Raw genomic sequence first — 11,519 nt, 5'->3', positions numbered from 1 at the left:
AATTTAATGATTCAGATTCATTGAAACAAATCTCAGTGAACCTTAAAGATATATTAGGGCAAATTGACAAAGTAAAGAGTAGCAAATCATCTGGACCAGATAGTATACATCCCAGGGTACTGAAAAAACTGAAAAATGAAATTGTGGGCTTTCTATTGGAAATTTGCAAGCTATCATTAAAATAATCTATGTTACCTGAAGACAGGAAGATTGACAATGTAACACTAATTTTTAAAAAAGGATCAAGGGGTGATCCAGGAAACTACAGACCAGCGAGCCTAACATGTGTGCCAAACAAAATGGTAGAAACTATCATAAAACAACAAAATTCTTAAATATAGATTAATGGGACAAAGCCAACATGAATTTAGCCAAAGGAAGTCTTGCCTCACCAATCTGCTACATTTTTTGAGGGCATAAATAAACATGTGGATAAAGATGAACCAATTGATGTGGTGTATCTGGGTTTCCAGAAGGCATTAAACAAAGTCCCTCATGAGAGACTTTTTAGGAAATTAAAAAGTCATGGGATGGAGCAATATACTATTGTGGATTGCAAACTAGTTAAAAGGCAGAAAACAGAGAGTAGGGCTAAATGGTAAATTTTCTCAATGGAGAAAGGTGAATTGTGGAATTCCCCAGGGATCTGTTCTGGGACCACTGCTTTTTAATATATTTATAAACGACCTGGAAATGGGAACAACGAATGAGGTGATCAAATTTGCTAATGACACAAAATTATTTTGTTAAAACACAAGAGGATTGTGAGAAATTGCAGGAGGACCTTGCAAAACTGGGCGACTGGGCATGCAAATGGAAAATGAAATTTAATGGGGACAAATGCGAAGTGATTCATTTAAGGAAGAGTAACTCAAATTATAGCTACACAATGCAAGGTACCACATTAGGAGTCTCCATTCAAGGAAAGGATCTAGGCATTATTATTGATTATATGAAGAAATCTTCTGCTCAGTGTACACCAGCAGCCAAGAAAGCAAATAGAATGCTAGGAATTATCAGGAAAGGAAGGGAAAATAAAACAGAGAGGGGTACATTTTAAAACATAGCGCGCACATACTTTTGTTCGCGCACCAGGCGTGAACAAAAGTACGCCGGATTTTATAAGATACACGCGTAGCCGCGTGTATCTTATAAAATCCGGGGTCGGCGCATGCAAGGGGGTGAACATTTGTGCAACTTTCGTGCGCCGAGCCCTGCTCGCGCTGCCCATTCCCTCCGCCTCTCCCCACCTTCCCCTCCCTTCCCCTACCTAACCCACCCCCCCAGCCCTATCTAAACCCCCCTACCTTTACGCCTGCTCGAAGAAGGCGTAACTTTGAGCACGCCGGGCCAGCTGCCAAGCGCCATGTTCCAGTCCGGGGGCTGGTCCGGAGGCCACGGCCACACCCCCGGAACGTCCCCGGGCCGAAACCACACCTGCAGCACCGCCCCCAGATGACGCGCCAATCGCGTCACGCCCCCCCCCCCCGACACGCCCACCCCAAGAAAGCCCCGGGACTTGCGCGCTGGAAGCCTATGCAATGTAGGCTCGGCGCGTGCAGGGCCGTTTTAGAAGGGTTACGCAAGTTCCTTATGCGCGTAATCCTTGTAAAATCCGGCCCAGAATATCATAATGCCTCGGTATAGCTCCATGGTGCAACCTCATCTTGAGTATTGTGTGCAGTGGTCGCCACATTTCAAAAGAGATATAGCAGAATTATAAAAAGGCACAGAGAAGGGTGACCAAATGATAAAGGGGATGGAACAATTCCCCTATGAAGAAAGGCTAAAGACGTTAGGACTCTTCAGCTTGGAGAAGAGATGGCTGAGGGGAGATATGATAAGAGGTCTATAAAATAATGAGTGGAATGGAACGAGTAAATAAATTGGTTGTTTTCTTTTTCAAAAAGTATAAAGAATAAGGGACACACAATGAAGTTATTAGGCAATACATTTAGAACTAATAAGAGAAAATAATTTTTTACTCAATGCATAATTAAGCTCTGAATTTCATTGCCAGAGGATATGGTGAAAGCTATTTGTGTAGCTGTGTTTAAAAAAGGCTTGGACAAATTCCTGGAGGAAAACTCTATTAACCATTTGTTTACTGTACCAGCAATTAACTTCAACTTTTTTTTAGCATATGAGTAAAGAAAATGCGTGCTGAAGTTCAGGCACATTTTATACTCATGTCTTACTTATTTGATTTATATTCCACCTTTCAGACACTTCAAAGTGGATTACATTCGAATACTGAGGATATTTCCCTGATCCAGAAGGCTCACAATCTTTCCCCTAGATTCATCAAAATTCGTTATTAACACATGGATAACGCCCACAATAAGAAAAGGGAGTGTGTGTTTAGGGAAATGTTAGAATTACTGCCCCATGTGATAACATACTGCTTCATATCAGTAGTATTTGGGGTGTGGTAAACTTATCACACACTGTGATTATTCCTATTTTCATATCTTGTGGTGGGGAGAGGGAGAGAGAGATGAGCAAGTGAGCCTATCTAAAAGGCCCTTATAGTAGTGAAGTATTTATATCTCTATAAGAGGGTCATTTAATAGGTTGAGGTGAGGTGTTGGTGGTGCTTTAGGGTTTAGGGGCCAGTTTCTCATGTAGAGTGAGACATACAAACATCACAGTACACCTTGGTGAAGATTTGACGTCATTTGGAGTGAGGAAAGTCTCACAAAGATGAATTTTTGTACCTTGTTTTCTCACCCTAGCTTGATGGTACCCTGTTATAGAGTCAATTAAGCTAGGGTGAGAGAACATAGTAGAAATGGCATCTTTGTGAGACTTTCCTCACTCCAAATGACGTCAAATCTTCACCAAGGTGTACTGTGCTGTTCGTACGTCTCACTCTGTATGAGAAACTGGCCCCTAAAAATAAAGCACCACCAACACCTCACCTCAACCTATTAGATGGCCCTCCTATAGAGATATAAATAGTTACACACTGTCAGGGGCACCCCAAAGGTTCTCTCTCTCTCCCTCCTTCCCCCAGAAATGGCCAAAATGAAATTCTAAAACTTTATCATGAAGTGCATTATGGGCATATTGCCCAGCTTAACGCCAGGAAAAAAGGTGTAGTTATTTCTGGCACTAAAACTGTGCTATGGCATGTTTTATGTTATTGCATGGTGTGATATTGCCCCTCATTTTCCTAAATCCCACCCAAACTCCTCCCTGATCACACCCCTTCCAAAAGTTTGCATTCACGCCATGCACTAGGGCAATCATCACGTGCGTTAACGCCATATCGCATTTTGATGATTGACCCGGTTGGTTTGTATCTGAGGCAATTTTATTATTTTTATTATTGTATATGCAATTTTTATATACCGTTACCCAGAACACAAGGTTCTATCTTAACGGTTTACATAATACAAAATGGAGGGGGACGTGACTTGCTCTGGCTTGTAACCCATTGCTCTAACTAGTAGACTACTTCTCTATTTATTACATATGGCTCTTTCTTAATTTGCTCTTTTCTATTTCCCCAGCCTGAACTACCAAGCTTAGCCATTAGTGTCTCCTATCAACGTTATCACACAGCCATTTACATGATTTCAATTTTCTGTATAGCACATACAACAAGAAACCAGAGTACTCTAGGGCAAAAACTGCTTCAAACTTAACCATGAAAATATCCAAGAGATTCCAGTTTTCTGTTGGCAAGCAGCTGGTGCAAAATGGGAGCACATGTTTTTCATTACAGAAAAGCTGGAGTAAGATTTAGATTAATCCCCCTCATTGCCTCCAGTGGTGTCTCCCCCTGTAACCAATGTAGGAGACCTGCTCTGTCTTTCCGTAATGTGACATTATCAGCGTTGATACATCGATAGAGTTTGGGGCTGTTAGAAATTGATATGGGCATGATATGTCGGCCAAAGAAAAGGTAACGGAGGCCACAGGCCGCCACCAGAGCTCAGGACTGTGACGAAGGAAGAATGGGAAAAGGCACAATTTGTGTGTGTGGTGTTGTGTGTGAGGCAGTCTGCTTGTGTGGGTGTGGTGTGTGTGAGGCAGCCTGCTTGTGTGTGTGTGTGCGCGTGTGTGTTGTGTGTGAGACAGCCTGCTTGTGTATGGGGTGTGTGTGAGGCAGCGTGTGTGTGTGTGTGTGTGTGTGTGTGTGTGAGGCAGCCTGCTTGTGTGTGTGTGTGTGTGTGTGTGTTGTGTGTGAGGCAGCCTGCTTGTGTGTGTATGTGTGTGTTGTGTGTGAGTCAGCCTGCTTGTGTATGGGGTGTGTGTGAGGCAGCGTGTGTGTGTGTGTATGTGTGTGTGTGTATGAGGCAGCCTGCTTGTGTGTGTGTGTGAGGCAGCCTGCTTGTGTTTGTGAGTGTGAGGCAGCCTGCTTGTGTGTATGTGTGTGTGTGTATGTGTGTGTGTGTGTGTGAGGCAGCCTGCTTGTGTGTATGTGTGTGTGTGTGCGGCAGCCTGCTTGTGTGTATGTGTGCGTGTGTGTGAGGCAGCCTGCTTGTGTGTGTGTGTGCGTGTGTGTGTGTGTGTGTGTATTTGCAGGGCAGTGCAAGGGTGTTGGGCACCCTAAGCAACCTTCTGCCTTGGGGGGGGCTCTCCTCTCCCATCACGCCGACCTCCACAAGACTCGCCCAAAGTACCTGGTGGTCCAGCGGGGAGATCGCTCCCAGGCCGTCGGCTGCCAGTGATCAAAATGGCGCTGGCGGCCTTTTGCCCTTACCATGTGACAGGAGGCTACCCGTGCCATTTGGCCGGCCGCTGTCACATGGTAGGTGGTCATCCATTGCCACGGCAGTGGCTGTCTCTTCTCTCTTGCTGCCGCCCCTGGAACCATGGTGCCCAGGGCCCCACGCCGAGTTCGCCCAGTGCTTCCACCGGCCCTATATATATGAGAGAGTGTGTGTGGTATACATGAGATGGTGTTTGTGTGAGTATGTATGTGTGTGTGCGTGTATATGAGAGAGTGTGTGTGGGTATACATGAGACGGTGTTTGTGTGAGTATGTGTGTGTGCGTGTATATGAGAGGGTGGGTGTGTGTGTGTATGTATATATGAGAGGGTTTTTTGCATGTATATGTGTGTCTATGACGGAGAGTGCCTGTGCTCATGTGTGTGTGAGAGTACCTGTATATATGTGTGTGAGAGAGGTTAAAGTTTGTGCACCCTCCTCCAATCTACGACGATCTCAGGAGGTCTGGAAATCTTAAGTTCCCAGGTATGGAGAGTGGGAGATTTTTTTTTTTATCCTTGTTAGTTCTAATTATTGGATGTGATGTATCTGCTGTTTGGTAATATTTTATTAGTGTTTGGTAATATTTTAAACATTTTTATACGAGTTTTTAATTGGATGAATTTATCAGCAGATTTGACAGTTTAAGTCGATTGTCGCCTCTGGGACCTTATGGGTGAAAATCCGTGTAAACTTGAAAACGAAGGACCCTAAGAAAAAATTATTTTGAACACCTATCCAGCGAGTCCAGCCTGTTTTGTAAAGATGCCTGTCCCAAAGAGCCTTGGTGATGCTCAGAAAAGGGAAGTCACCTAGGCCCCGGGCCTAGAAGGTTATCCTTCCCCCCAAGAGTAAGGACCCGCCCCTTGGGACAAGAAGAGGGGGAAAGCCCTGACTTACAAATGCTTTTATGACCTCCTCAGGAGGCGGGCGTTAAAACTCAGAAACAAAATGGCATCTGGTTGTCGTTTTAGTGTTGTTTCAGGTGGGAAACGACACCAAACGAAAGAGCAAATGTCATGGTGATTTCCCTGCCATTGAAAGCAACACAGCACATCCCTGGCCCCAGATGGTTCATTTATACACTCGTTTTCCTCTGCACGGCCTCGCAGGTAGCGTCTGCACTAGCTTTGAAAAGCAAAAGATGTGTATCTGCTGGCCTGCCTGCCAAGCTACTGGCCATGGCCGCTTTTCTGTCCGCAACATGGATGAATCAGTCCCAAAGTCACTGTCTTAAGGCTATGGATCAGTTTGTTCCTTTCTGGGCAACTGAAGTGTATAAATTCAAAACAGAATTTTAAAACCATCAAATAGGGTAACCAGTCAAAAATATATATTCTCAGTAAAGTGCATTTCCTTTTTCCCTTAAGAACAGAAGCATTTCAGCTTACTAAACGAATACACTGGCTGGTATTTTTTTTTTTCTTTTGCACATAGTAGAATAATAATATCGAAAAGTAGTTTTAACATTTTTGACACATCCCATTCAGTCACATCTCTCTAAATCATGCGGCCCTTGTCATTGTTTTTTCCGTTTCAAGATGACGTATTTGCCGAGAGACTCCATTTTCCTTCGCAAACGCAGAAGAGAAGGTACAAGGTTTTGACAAATTCATAATTTCAACCGCCAAAGAACATTTAGCGAGGACAAAGTGCCGTGGACGGCCGGCGCCGGAGGCATATATTGTGGCCCCCTCATCCCATTGCCCAGTCCCAGAACCCGATCCCTGCCTCCGGCAAAAGCAACGAGGATCTCTTACAGAAAGACATACGGGCCGCATGCATGTCGCACACTTTGGGGCCAAAGCAATACAGTGCGCTCGGCCGAGCGCACTGTTAACCTGCAGTCGGAATCGGGTGGAATAGGCGCTAATCCATCCCCTAAAGTCCCCTGGAGCAGGCGATAATAGCTGAGCGCATCAAAAAAAAAGGACAGAAAAACAGAAAAAACTGCTTTTCTGTACTGCCTCCTACTACTTAATATCGTTGTGATATTAAGTAGGATGAAAAATTAAAGAAACAAAAAAAGTAAAAAAAATAGACAGTCTGACCCATCACGAAAACCTACGCCGTTATCGATAAACCCGGCGTCAATTTTCGTGACTGCTGTCCGCCGGTAAGGAAAACCGACGCCGATAAACTCGGTGTCGGCTTTTGTGACCGGCGGACAGCAGTCACAAAAACCGATTGAGTTCGCGTTGGCAAGGATGCGCTAGGGGTCGCACAAGCGACCCTAGCTCCTCCTTGTTAAATCGACCCCATAATTTAAATTTTGCATGGCACCCCCTCCCCCTTGGGGGCGCGTTAAGAGAGCAGGCGCTGACTGTTCAGCGCCCGCTTTCTACGCGACTTTATTGCTTCGGCCCCTTGGAAAGCATCCTGTTGAGCACTAAATGCATGGATTTGCACAGGGCTGGAGCGCAACCCTCTTTGGCTTCTTCTGATAAGCACAAAAAGCGGTCCCTATCTATAACTAACAAAGTGCTACCTGCTTCTGGCCAGCTCTGTTGCACTTTCCTTAATAAAATACCTTAGCAAGGAGATCATGAGAGCATCCCTCCCCCCAGGAGCCCCCAGCCCCCCTCATCAAAGCTGGTAACGAGCATCAAGTTCCTAATGCAGCAGGAGCGCTGCATCTGAGGTATTTTTAGACTTGGAAATGTAAAAAAAAAAAAAAAAAAAGGACAACTATGTGAGTGGCAAGTCACATCGCTCTCTCTCCCTACCCCCCAGTCCACCCTGGCCATCCTGCTGCACTCCAGCTGAAAGTCAGAAAGCTTTGGACATTATTATTCCTTTTCTGTCTCCCCCCCTAACTGGGGAGGGCAGGAGAAGTGCTGACGTCAATGGATAAGTAGCCCAGGCGCTCTGGTTCCCGCGTTCCCGGGGAATCAGGAACCTGGGAGCAGGCTCGAGACGCTGCAGCTGCACTCGCTCAGTGGAGCCGGGGTGAGTACCGCTCCTGCTTCTCATGCTGCGCCCCTGGGGGATTTCTCTCTTCAGCAGCACTTTGGGAGGGGGAGGAGGCGGGCTGGGGGGGGGATGCCAGATTTCCAGTTTCACACAGCAGCTCTTAGGCATGTGCCCAGCCGAGCCAGCCTGAAGGATAAAGCCTGGCCCCCAGGATGCAGCACGGAGGACCTCTGCGCCATCCCGAGCAGAGCGCGAAGGGTAAATGAATTCACTGCTAATCAGTGTTTGCTAGAACTTGGTGACGCTCCCGCTGGGAATTCGGTTTTCAATTGAGAATGGAAATGGACAGATTTCTTTCTCACTGTGTACTTATTGTATTGTTTTAGAGTCCTTTTGGAATGTATTTTGCACACCTAATTATACATTTGCATGCACTTTGTTTATGTGTACACACACACCATATATATACATTTATATATGTATTTCTCTTAGTGTATTAAATAATAGAATATTAATAATAATAATATTAAATACATAAATATATGCATTTCTTTTAGTGTATTAAATAATAAACTTTTCAATTTGTCCATGTGATCAGGAAGAAAGATAAATAGCAGAAGGTTGGCAGTAAGAAACTATTACAACCTTCCACTGTATTATCATTATTATTAAACTGAAGTTTCCTAGTAGTATTAACTTGTATTGCAGAGAGCATGGAACCCTTCATACGTCTGAGCTTCAGAATTGCATCTTGAAGCAAAATTGCTCATCCTTCTAAGCATGGGTCTGAAAAGTTCAGTACTTTGAAAGAAATTTCCTCTGCATTTAAAATGATTGTGCAGCACTTATCTTGTGTCGCCTAGTGATTTCACCACAGCAGCCCTCCAACTTGCAATAGCCAACAGGGGCCTAGCGATTCGCTGCCTTCGTCAGGGGTTCGTCAGTGCAAGGCGGCGTGCCTGCCGGGTCACTGGGTGCACTCCTGCATGTGTGCATGTGAAATTTCTTTAAAGACAGTGAACTTTTCCAGACCTGTGATTATAATGATGTGCAATTTTGCTTGAAGATGCAATTCTAAAGCGCAGCAGTATGAAGATCTCTTTCCCATAGATTGTGTCTCCAAAACAGTGCTTCTTTCTAGCGGGATTGCTGTTTACCATTGCTATTTACCACTGTGTCCTAGGTTAATCTTTAGGGGATTGGTAATACAGCCTACATGGGAAATTAGTTCGCTAATGCTTATCCTAACATTTTACATTTTAGATTATTTAATATATGATTTTTTTTTCTTTGCATGTCATCAGACAAATGAAAAAAAAAGAAAATAATGGTGGTACTTGTTCAATGCAAATGTCTCCATGGCACATAGTGGCATGTTTGCTATGGTCTAGTAGGGTTTTCAGGCAGCCAAAAGTGACTGCTTCCTATGAGAAGGATCAGGCAGTGCAGGGCCCTCCCATATAATCTTACTTTTTCTGTAGTGCTGCTAGACATGCTCAGTGCTGTACAGAGGCAGAGAAGGGACAGCCCCTGCTCCATAGAGCTTACAGTCTAGTCAGTAAGGTGCAGCGGGGTAACCTCAGACTGTCCCATTAGCCTGTACTGCTGGTGGACATCTGTACTGCTGGTGGACATCTGTACAGGTAAAAACCTTTCTTTCAGCTCTGACTGGTCGTAATTATTCTGCCAGTGCCCAAAGCAGAGCCATCAACAAGGACATTACTTTTCAGCACATTTGTCCCAGAGAAGGTGTCTGTTTGAGAGCTCTTTGCTCCGTATTGTTATTATTACCATGGCTAATTATTTGTGACACATATATAGTATGTGAACATGTGAGCACTTTTAAGTCAGAGAGCTGCACACAGCGATAGTGATGGACAGGCTGAAAGGAGCAACGCACATAAGAGTGAAGCAGCTGCCAGCAGAGAAGGGCAAGAGGGATATCAGCAGGCTCCATGTCACCCTCAGTTCCAGAGTCTTTCCTGGTTTTATCCCACCGAATTGAATAGTTTCAATTTCCCTAACAATAGCAGAATTAAAAGTCCATAGATCCAGAGTAGGAAACTGGCTCCACCTTTCAAAGTGACATGGAGCCAGTTAGCACCCCTGAAGGGAAAGGTAGCGATGTGCTCACGGCTGTCCTGAGAGGAGTGGCAGCAGCATTTGAACCCACGTGTCGAGTTTTCACAGTTCTAGGTCTGTACCACCCGCTTACCCCGGGCCTGTTACCATGAACCTGTGTGCTCAAGAGCTAAGCTGTACTGCACCCTGTGCACCAGCCACAAGGTGCTGGCATACCAGAGATTCAGAGAGACAGCCTGAATATGCATGAGCTCTCTATGCACATACTGGATCTCCATCATATGCAAATGTATCTCATGCATATTCATTATGGGTATCCTGAAAACCCTGCCAGGTAGGTGTGCCTTCGGGACAGGGTTGGGAACCACCGCTAAAGAGGAGTCTTGACCAGGGGGGGTCCCCTAAACTCTGTCCTCAAGCCAGTCGAGTTTTCAGTTTTTCCACAATAAATTTGCATTTGTATGCACTGTCTCCATGAAATGCAGAGGGGATTTCATGCATATTCAGTGTGGAAATTCAAAAAAACCCAGCTGGGTTGCGGCCCTTGAGGACCAAATTTGGGGACCCTTGCTTGAAACCAAAGACGCTACAGAAAGAAATAAACTTAACATCTAGTCCTGAAGAGAAGATACACTGCATCCCCCTATCCGATCTCTGCAGTACTTAGCAGTGTGGATAAGAAACAGCAGCTTTTCACCTAAAAGCAACGGCAGTGAACTGTGACTGTCAATGAGATACAGATTCCTGCAGGGCCGTCCCCCAGTCTGACACAGCCAGCTGCAGAAAGCCCAGGGTGAATCTTCTGTTTCAGGGTTCCCAGGGCAGGGCGTGGCACCTTGGAGCTCCCCGTTTTTCTGCAGTCTTAGTGATGTTGCTGGCGTGTTGTAATGGTCAATGGGTTTATTGTCCCTGGGAACTCTAGCAAAAGAGTGGTTTCTGCAGCATGAGAGGGGTTGCCCCTGGTAAGATAAAATAACAAGCAAGTATTTTCTGCCACTGCTTCAGGCAGCATCCTGTTATAGGATGAAGGGGAGGGGGGAGAAACAGCCAGCATGCTTGCTACAGTGTATAAAGTCATACTTAGGAATTCCCATCACCCGTAATAACACTTTTATAGCACAATCCAGGGTGCCCAACTCCAGTTCTCAAGAGCCACAAAGAGGTCTGGTTTTCAGGTTATCCACAATGAATATGCAGGAGATAGATTTGCATGCACTGCCACCATTGTATGCAAATCTATCTCATGCATATTCATTTTGGATAGCCTGAAAACAAGACTTTTTTGTGGCTCTTAAGGACCAGATTTGGCCACCCCTGGCATAGTCCATAATTACAGTAGAGTTGGGTGCTATGAAGCTTGGAAACACTTAAACATAGGTGCTAGATCCATGGGTGCTGTGGGTGTTTGAGCCCCCCAAATACCAGACAGTTGTCTGATCTGCCTCTCGTCATCGGTCCCTTCTGGTGTCAAAGAATATGAATAGGACTGCGAACAATGCATCTGAGGCCTATCTAGTCTACTCATAGCATGTTTTTTTTTCTTCACTGGCACACTTTGAAAAAGCTCATAACTTGGAAAATTGTTCACACTTAAAAAAAATTCACTATAAAATAAATCAGTTCTAAAAACAATACATGCAGCACGGAGCACAAACCTGGAATAGCCAAGATGCAAATTCTCAGCATTCTGACAGAAAGAGATCAGCAAACTGGGCAGTCATCACTTTCTTGAGCCTGGACAATCTGTCCAAAGATTTTCTCGCTAATCCTGGGCTTATCCAACGCTGCCTTAGGAATCTTGCCG

At 45.0% G+C, this 11,519-nt stretch overlaps 1 protein-coding gene across 1 annotated transcript in view; it reads left to right on the top strand.

Moving 5' to 3' along the window:
- The first annotated feature begins 7,474 nt into the window (after nt 1–7,474).
- Nucleotides 7,475–11,519, top strand: part of GPR20 (G protein-coupled receptor 20) — a 75,738-nt gene continuing 71,693 nt past the window's right edge. Inside the window, exon 1 of the mRNA XM_029592120.1 lies at nt 7,475–7,669. The gene's annotated coding sequence lies outside the window, so the exon portion shown is untranslated. The remainder of the gene's footprint in view (nt 7,670–11,519) is intronic.

The sequence above is a fragment of the Rhinatrema bivittatum genome, chromosome 2 (genome assembly GCF_901001135.1).
Source record: "Rhinatrema bivittatum chromosome 2, aRhiBiv1.1, whole genome shotgun sequence".
Lineage (NCBI taxonomy): Eukaryota > Metazoa > Chordata > Amphibia > Gymnophiona > Rhinatrematidae > Rhinatrema > Rhinatrema bivittatum.
This window is presented reverse-complemented; position numbering and strand designations above follow the sequence as displayed.